This window comes from Balearica regulorum, chromosome 3 (assembly GCF_011004875.1).
Source record: "Balearica regulorum gibbericeps isolate bBalReg1 chromosome 3, bBalReg1.pri, whole genome shotgun sequence".
Lineage (NCBI taxonomy): Eukaryota > Metazoa > Chordata > Aves > Gruiformes > Gruidae > Balearica > Balearica regulorum.
This window is the reverse complement of record NC_046186.1, coordinates 96,295,458-96,304,484: the sequence shown is the minus strand read 5'-3', so window position 1 is coordinate 96,304,484 and position 9,027 is coordinate 96,295,458. Positions and strand designations below refer to the sequence as shown.

The 9,027-nt window shown below is 39.6% G+C and overlaps 1 protein-coding gene across 1 annotated transcript in view; it reads left to right on the top strand.

Moving 5' to 3' along the window:
* The window catches only part of SOCS5 (suppressor of cytokine signaling 5), a 97,975-nt gene that overhangs the window by 3,713 nt on the left and 85,235 nt on the right, over positions 1–9,027 (top strand). The window lies entirely within an intron of this gene.

The window sequence follows — 9,027 nt, the reverse complement described above, 5'->3', positions numbered from 1 at the left end:
TGCCAGGTCTCAGTCTCGTCATTTCCTAAGTTAGTCTGGCTTTTGAATACTTGGTTTGAAACTGGCTGTTGAATTCTATGATGTAATTGCTTATATACATGTCAAATTTGAAAAATCAAAACAGGCTGCCTTCTCTTCAGCGCTGGTTTGATATAAGTCCTGAAGTTAGTCTCTCTGAACATGAGAGGCTGAGTGTGGCTCTGCATTTCTTTCGTCCTTTGGTTGATTTCTACATGAGAAAGCAATTTCTCTTATGGAGAGTAGTAAGTGTCATTGTGCATGCATTTTAGGGGAAGAGAATGGTACTATTAATTCATGGTGGGGTTTTTATGAGACCTATTTAAGTGTTTACTCCTCCCAGCAATCTCCTCTTGGCAATCTCTTATGCTTTCAAACTTTCTTCCAATTGTAACAGAAAAACTATCAATGGGAATTTCCTTATGAATAGATACTCTGTTTTAGGTTTCCTTTTGTTCTCATATCTATTAGTGAGACAACTGCATGACTACTGGAGACTGAAAGTTGCTGTTCTTTCTATGTGTTAGTGGGAGAAAATAAAGACTACGGGAGATACAGTTATCCTCTTTGCTCTTAGCTCTTGCCATGCTGTGGTTGTGCTGTATGTAGCCCTCTAAAGGGGGTTGCCTGACATTTCCTGTCACCCTTAACTATCCATTATTGAGCATTTGTCACCAAAGTTTCTTGTTTCAAATGTGTTGATATCCTGCAGTTGTTAAAATGGTAATTCTTTTCAGCATTTTATATTTACTAAGAAGCTTTTATCTGGATAGTGAAATGAGCTGGGTCCCCCAAAAGAAGAGGGGAATGCTGCTGCTTTTCACTTTAAAAGCTTCACCAACATTAACAATTCAATGGAGGTACATGGATTAGCTAGCTGGTCATAGCTGGCAGCCTAAAAAGTTATTTCCACGTGGTGGTGGCCACTTGTTTCCAAACGTGTCAAAGAATTCTAATATTAGTGTACATCTCTATGGCACATCCTTTGTATGGATGAAAAGAAAATTTCTATAATTGGCTTCAAGTTTTGCAGTAAGTGCTTGTCAGCAGAGTGTGTGGCAATTTCAGGTGGCAGATTCTCTGATGTTCTCTGAACTCTTCACCCTTTATGGGTGTGTTCTATAAGAATGATTTGATTTTTTCCTATTCTGTGAATAGAACTTCTTTTCTTGTCTTCCTAAAAGTTGCCAATATCTCTATTTCAAAAGCATGACTTTGTAATTCTGAATACATGATATGAATTGAATGTTTATTGTACTCTGTAAATATTGGCACTGAATGAACTCTTACCTGATTTTGTAACTGATTTAAGAACAACAGGGATTTAAATAATATGATCCTTTGTTCATAATTGTGAATAGAGCTTTTATGCACCTCTATCTTATTACTGGGCAGCTGCTTTTGCATGTTAGAATATATTTTTGTTGGAAAAGGACAGGTTTTGTTTTTTAATAGTGGATACAAACAGTGGTTTGTTCTAGTGGTTTCTACATGCTTGGGATCTTCTATCTGTAGCTCTTAAACCTTCTTAGCCTTGTGAGAGGTTCAGTTCCTGAGGTCTGTAAAATTTGCTGATGTAACAGTCAACTTTCAGAAAAGCCCATTTTCCAAGCATTGTTTTGGAGACACATTGCTTTAAATTGAGATTACAAGCCCTCTCCTGCACCTCTGAGGTGCACCACTGTTCAAGGCAATCTTGGCAAAGAAGCATTTAAAGCTAGCTTTTAAACTTATATATACCTTCAGTATAATTGAATTGTCATATAAAAGCATTTTTGTTTATACTAAAAATGTCTTGTTAGTATGGGGTGCTTTTCCTGAGACATTATGCAGTGAAAAAGAAAAAATCTGTAATGGAAAGTTGCCATTTTTGTTTAATGTACTGAGAAGAACACATTAATATTCCCAGATGATCAGACTGTCCTCTAAATCACAGGTTACATAAGAGATTTGTGCTGCCAAATTTAGTAGGATTAGAATTTTCCTCAGTACTGCTGAATTCCTATACTGTCCTTGCTGTTTCTGCCTGTTCATTGGCCAAAGCTATTACTGAGCCTAAGTATAAGCAATGTTTTGATGCACATTACTGAGAAAAGATATAGCTATAAAAATGTTAACTGTGCCTGTAGCAGCCCATCAGATGAAAACTCAACAGGAGCTGTTGAAGGGTCCGTGTTGTGACAGGGTATTCTCATGGTCTTCCTCATGTTGTTGGTTTGTGTTTGGTTTGGTTTTGGTTTGGCCTTTTTTTGTTTTTTTTTTGTAACCCTGTTCTTTCTCCTGCAGAAGCTGGAGAAAGGGCCATCCAGGATAGTCATTTGGCAATACTGTTCCAATGCATTAGGACTATTTTAATTGTTTACTTGTAGAAACGTGGCTTTTTTCCCCCCCTCTTAGGTTTATTCTGTTCCATTATCAGAAGGATAGCAAGAAAGACTTTGTCTTATATACAAGGATGTCACTGACGACTCTGCAGTCAGTTTTTCTTGAAAATGGCCCAGGCTTGCACCAATCTCTTTTTAGCAAGATAAGAGATGTACAGGTTTCAGATGGTAAGTCCGTTGCACCTATATGCTTGTTCTGGTATCACTGCTATCATCAGCCCTTCTCTCTGCAGTGCCTCAGACTGCACAAATATTGCAGTTCTGTACTAACTGAGCATCGCTCTGCCCAGAGACACTTAGACCAGGACCCTCTGCCAGTCTCACTGTCATGTATTCTGAGCAAGAGTGACTGGTGCCTTTGTATTATCAGTGGACATAAAAGGTAAAAAACCAGTGGATTGAATGAAGCGGCTGCTCAAAGTAGTGCAATGAACCATGTTGCTATATTCTCTTAATACAAAGCTGTAAGTTTCCCAGACGCAGAAAGAATTCATTATTCATTGCAAGACAGTAAGCCAAGAGCAGGACCTGTGGCTCTTTACATCTGGTATGGCCTCTACACTGAGTGTCAGATTCTGGGGCTAATAAAGTCTTTAAAACCCTCCACAGACAAGTCATTGTTTTCCCTGGATTGAAACTGGGCTTCCTGATCTCCTGTAGGTATATGCGGCCTAAAGATGGGCCCCTTTCTGTCACTTGCTTTGGATGTTGGAGAATCCAAGAATGGTTTTTGGGATGTTGCTGCCCAGCGACTGACTTACCAGTTGCTTAACAGAACGATCTGCTCAGTGAGCCCTGGTTCAGCATGGGATCATGCAAGTATCTCTTTTGCTTACAGTATCTTACCAGATCAGTAGTTTAGGAAAAAAAATGTGGCAGGGTGCAAAACAGAATACTGGTGACAGGAAAACTCACCCTGAATATCATGAGAGAATGAACACATTGCCACATCACAGCTGAGGTTTGCTGCTAAGCAAAAATATTTTTGCTGTCCCAATCAGCAGAACTGGTTGGACAATCTGATAAGGCATGATGACAGCCCTCACAAACAACAGAGCCAAATGTTGCTTTCAGTGAGGATTATAAATGTGCCTCATGTGAAGACCAATTGGTTTTGAACTGCTTGTCTTCCTCCCAGACTTGTGCTTTTATGGAAGAAGTTATCATCTGAAATTAATCAGAAACTGATGTTTCATCAGCTTTTATGGGTGGGGGGCATAGTTCCCTTCACAGAACTTGCTTGAGGTATGCATGTGTTCATTACATCTGGCTAACACCTGCTGAAAACATGAGTTCTTTCTTGACAATGAATGCTTACTTCACCCACTTAAGGGCAACAGGAACAGATGTGTTGAAGGGACCTGGAAGAATTTGTTTGAAATCTTGCCAAGAAACTGAAGGAAGAGCTGAGTGGAATTTTCTCCATGTGGGTATCACTGATAAAGATTACTTTCTTACATGGTTCACGAAGACACTTTTGACATTTTTTGGCCTTGCTGCCATTCAGTTGCGATAAATAGCAAGTAGATTTTTCAGGCACTACTGAATTGATGGTCAAATAACTACCCAATTAAGCAGACATTTCCAGATTGGCTTTCTAGTAGAAAACCTCTAGAAACTACTCCTTCCTTTTTGTCTCTCTCTTTGCACTGAAAGATGCAGACTGAACGTAGCAATGCTAGTGAGTCATTAAGCATAAGTGCTTCCAGCAAATGTCCGTACTATACACTTGTCTGCCAAGTAGTATTGGGAAAACAAATGTTGAGGGTTTTTTTTTTTTCCCCTGCCTCATCATCATTTGATGATTAAATGTCAGTGTTGTTAACTGTTTCAGGTCACATGCAAACACAGAACTCACAGTTGCAATTTTCTACTGTTAATGGGTCTCATCACAGGCATCTTAAATATATCATTATCAGTCCAGTCTTCAGGAAATCATTCCTTACTGTTAATTTTCTGTTACTCCTTTTGCTGCCATAGAAGGTAAAGATTCCAAGTTTATACAGCTCCTAGATTGTGTCATGGACATTTACTGTTTTGATATGTTTACTACTGTTCAGTAAAACATCAGTGGAACTGAGACTATGTGTGACAAAAGGCATGGCTGTCAGGGAGCTGGCATCTAGTCCGGTCCAATTGTCATCTTTTATTGATTAAAATATTTAAATGCTAATTGGATTAAGCAAAGACTTTACTCCGCCATCTTAAATATTTTTCTATGGAACGTTTTTGAAAAAGTGATGACATGACATTTTATGGCTTCCAAAATCATTGTTTCCTAAAGGATGGGAAGTAAGCAAAAGTGATATAAGGGAAGACTTATTTTACTGATTTTCAGATTTGTTTGTTTTGTTTTCAGGTAGTCCCTACTTATTAGGCTTTAATAGAAATCTTTACAAGGTCAGGCATATTTTGTGTGTGCAGTGGTGTCAGCCTGAGTTTGAAGAGAGCCTGAAGCAGTGACTGGGATATTAGTTGCTCTAAGCTTAAAATAGATCCTTGTTTGGACAATGAAATATTAGTAACATTAATTGCTGCCATTCTCATCAGAACATGTGAAATCTAAATTCAGAAACTCACCAAGCTGGCATATTTGGTCAGGCATTGGAACAGGCTGCCCAGAAAGGTGGTGGAGATGTTAAAAAAACATGTAGATGTGGCACTTTGGGATATGGTTTATTAGACATGGTGGTGTTGGGTTGACGATTGGACTTGATGATCTTAGAGATCACAAGAAGCTGGGAGAGCACAGCCAGGACAGCTGACCCAGGCTGGCCAAAGGGATATGCCCTGCCATATCACATCATGCTCCGGATATAACTGGAGAAGGTAGCTAGGAGGCGGGATCGCTGCTTGGAAACAGACTGAGCATTGGGTTGTTGTTTTTTTCCTTCCACATGTGGTAAGCAATTGCATTTGTGCATCACTTTATTATTATTATAATTATTACTAACTACTATTATTATTCTCTTCCTTTGTTATCCTATTAAACTGTCTTTATCTCAGCCCACAAGTGCTTAGTTACCTGCTGGGGTTAAACCACAACACTGTATCTTTTTCTCCAAGTATTGCTCCTAGTTTGGTTCAGAGGTGCAAATATTTAAAGGTAGCTAGGGACCTAATTCCCATTGAATTGGTTTCATTGAGAATGGGTGCTCACATCAAGCTGTGTAATAAGGTATTGGACAGTATGAATGAGGCACAAAATGGGGCATATTAGTGATGGTCACTTGTTCTATTTGATTTACTGTTACTGCATGTTTATTTCCAACAAAGTTTTAATATAAATTCAGCTTGCCAGTAGCAGGTAAATAGTGACACAATAGTAGCTGATCTTTTCCTTATGCATAAGGATCTGGAAAGAGTTTGATCCCAGAGATCTTGAGAAACACCATCATGTTACCCTGTTGGTTCTGTATTCCCTTCAAAAAGTGGCAAACAGGACTTCTGAGCTGGAAGTTCTAGCTAGTGATAAATAAATTACCTTCACAGGAGGAATGAGGCAGCCTGTTAACTGATGATTGAGCCTTTTCCATGTATCAAAACAGGCTGATAGTGCAGTACTGACTTTATATACATTGTATCATGCAATGATATACCATGCAGTATAGCATTCAACCATTTTCCAATCTGTCCTTAACCAATAGGTTAAGAAAAAGGATTAAAAATTTTTTTGAGGGGTGAATAAATACAGCTTTGTCCTCTTTGAGTCCTGCAGAAGGCCCCGTACATAATATTTCTATGTATTTGAGAGTCCTAATTTCAGGATGTGGAAACATTCGTGCAGTTCTGGGGAGAATGGCTCTTTGCAGCCACTTATCCATATTTCATTGTAGTCCACTTAACCAAATTCCTGCTAGTGACTTTTAGGAATGGGCAGATAATTGCCTCGCTGTTTTTCCAGAGGGCTATGACTTCCAAAGGGCGGCTTACAAGGTAGCAGTTTCTCAAGCACTGTGGCATGCTTGTCTTGCCATGCCAGCTGGGAATTTTAACTTGCACCTTAATTCTGCCAGCCAGAAAGGATAGAGGGCAGTATAGAAGCAGATTACATCAATCTTGTATCTTCTGGCTCTTCAGAGGGGGAATGCTGGCTGAGGATACATGGGGGGTTTTTTTGTTGGATTTTTTTTTTTATCAAAGCATCTTTTGGAAAGTAACCCATAGAATCCTTTGAAATGGGACAGAATCCTTAGGAGCAAGGATTAGGGGTCTGGATCCTCAAAGGTGTGTGGTCATCCAGCTCTTACTGAAAACTGGGTAATGTCTGAGTGTCTTTGGGGATATGTAGCTAAGTTTGTCCTCTGTAGGCTTTGTTAGTAGTTGGGATGAGCTGGTTTGGTTTTGATTTCTTGTGTGGGGATGAGTAGGCCATTTTAGGTTCTGGCTAGTAAAATGTTACAGTGGCATTATGCTGCAAACAGTGAGAGAACACCTTGTCTATTTTTTGTTGGGTAGCTGTGAATTAAATACTTTTATCCTTTAGCAAGAATTTTAGGAGACTGCAAGGTGCTAACAAGAAGTGAGAACAAAGCTGTGAAAGAGCTGTTTCTCTTGTACAGATTCTCCAAACATAACACAAACATACCACATATGGTAATCAGTGTCTGGCAATTGTTTTTACTGTTAGTGCCTTAAAACTGTGATTTAGAATCTGTTTCCATTTGCTTGATCAGCATGAGAAAATTTTTCCTTGGATTTTGAATGACGCTGGTGACTGTCCTGCTGTTTGTCAACACTGAGCAATACCATGCATATGTGTCCACAAATGTTAAATGTTCAGCCTTAGTTTAATATTCTAAAATATAAGTCTGGATAAAAGTTCACAGGAGGATCATTCTTAACTTATGAGAACAGCTCAGAAATGAACTGCTGTTTTTCAGTAGTCAATATTTAAACATGCTTCAGTTAATCAGAAAACTTGTATATCACCCACTGTGTATTCCTCTTCCCTCTAAGAATGATCTGCCTTTTGTCCCTAGAATGGAGTTCATTGTGAAAGTCTGACTGAAGACATGTTCCTCCTCTTCATCTTGGGAATTTGATACCTAGAAACTTTTAAGCATTAAGACCTTAACACAGATTAGGTAGCTTGACCCTCAGATTGTTTTTTTGAGGATCTCATCCTTCAGCCCCCCAATACCACACAGGCTTTTGTGCGGGAAAGCTGCAGTGCCCATCTCAAGGCTGAAGATCCAATTGTGCGTGAGTTGGCCTAACAATGAAGCACTGGAACACCTATGTCCCTTTTTGTGGAGCTAGCTGCAAATGACTTCACCAAGGTCGTGGTATCTGGGTCATTAGCAAAATCAGCTTCGGGAGCTGGCTCAAAATCTCCTAAAAGGGAGATGACAGTGATACACTGGAACTGTGTAGCTGTTCCTGATTTTTTAATAGCAGGGATTATGATTAAACACCAGGAGTTATTTTACTTCTACAACTGTGGGCACCCCGGCAGGTTTCTGGGGTGCATTCCAAGAAGGCATTAGGGACTCCCAGTCCTATTAGCATAAGCCAGTGAAGCACATGCCTCGCATTCTGCAGTTCAGCTATGGTTGAACCCCTTTGCTCCTCCTCTCCAGACCAGTCTTTGTCAGGCTGGAGTTACACCAGCACCTGCTTATTTTAATCCATGTAGTTTATAAATGTAGTTACAATCTTCTAAGGCCAGCATATGAAAACCTCTGCTTTGTCTGTGAGACATCTGTCAGCCAAAACAAAGAGATTGTGTTTTACCAGTGTGATCTCTTTCCAGTGCGTTATTAGCCTTGCTATCAATTATAAAGCAACCTCCAATACCACAGTGTGTTTGTTGCAGTTCAGAGTACAGTAGGAATATAGCAGCATCACTGGCAAACATTCTTATTTTTGGCTCTTTGGTATGTGGACCTTTTTTTTTTTTTTTCCAAAGGTAGGGAGCATGATAGCCTCAGCCCCTTCAACAGAAAGGTGACCACCTCATTCGTGAGACATCTTTTTTTCTATCCAGAAAGAGGCACCAGTCTGAAAGTTACAGGGATTCCTGATTTGCTTATAAAACTAATCTGGCAAACCTAGCAGATGACCAGCAGGGCCATCAGCAGCTGCCAGTAAAATACGTATGCTTGGTAGTTAGATCTTAACTAAACAGATAACAGAATCTACCCTTCATACAGACCTTACCTTACTGCCAAGCGCCTCCTCACTAAGAAGGCTGGGCAATAGGAAAATATCTGCAGCATGCCCATGAGGCTATTTCAGTTCAGGGTGAGGTGCCAACTCCTCAATTAAGTACCTCTCACAGAGAACACCCTCCTGCCAATCTCTTTCTGCTTGTAGATGATGACAAGTGTTTTGTGTGCAAGCTTTCGAGAAGTCTGATTGGGAAATGCTGTCAGAAAAGATACCATTTCTGTGGCATGAAACAGTTCTGCCATGAAAAAGCTGCAAATAACTATATAAGCTATAATAAAATAATCTTATGTAAACCCTAATTTCCTACTAAGAAAAATATTTTTAGATCACTGTCATAATTATTGTTACTGTAATAAGTAAACCACAAACAAACAATCATTGGCACTGTTCCTGTTGTCTGTAAAAGACCCTTACCTCCTACTCCTATGTGAAGGGGAAGGTGTTCCCAGAA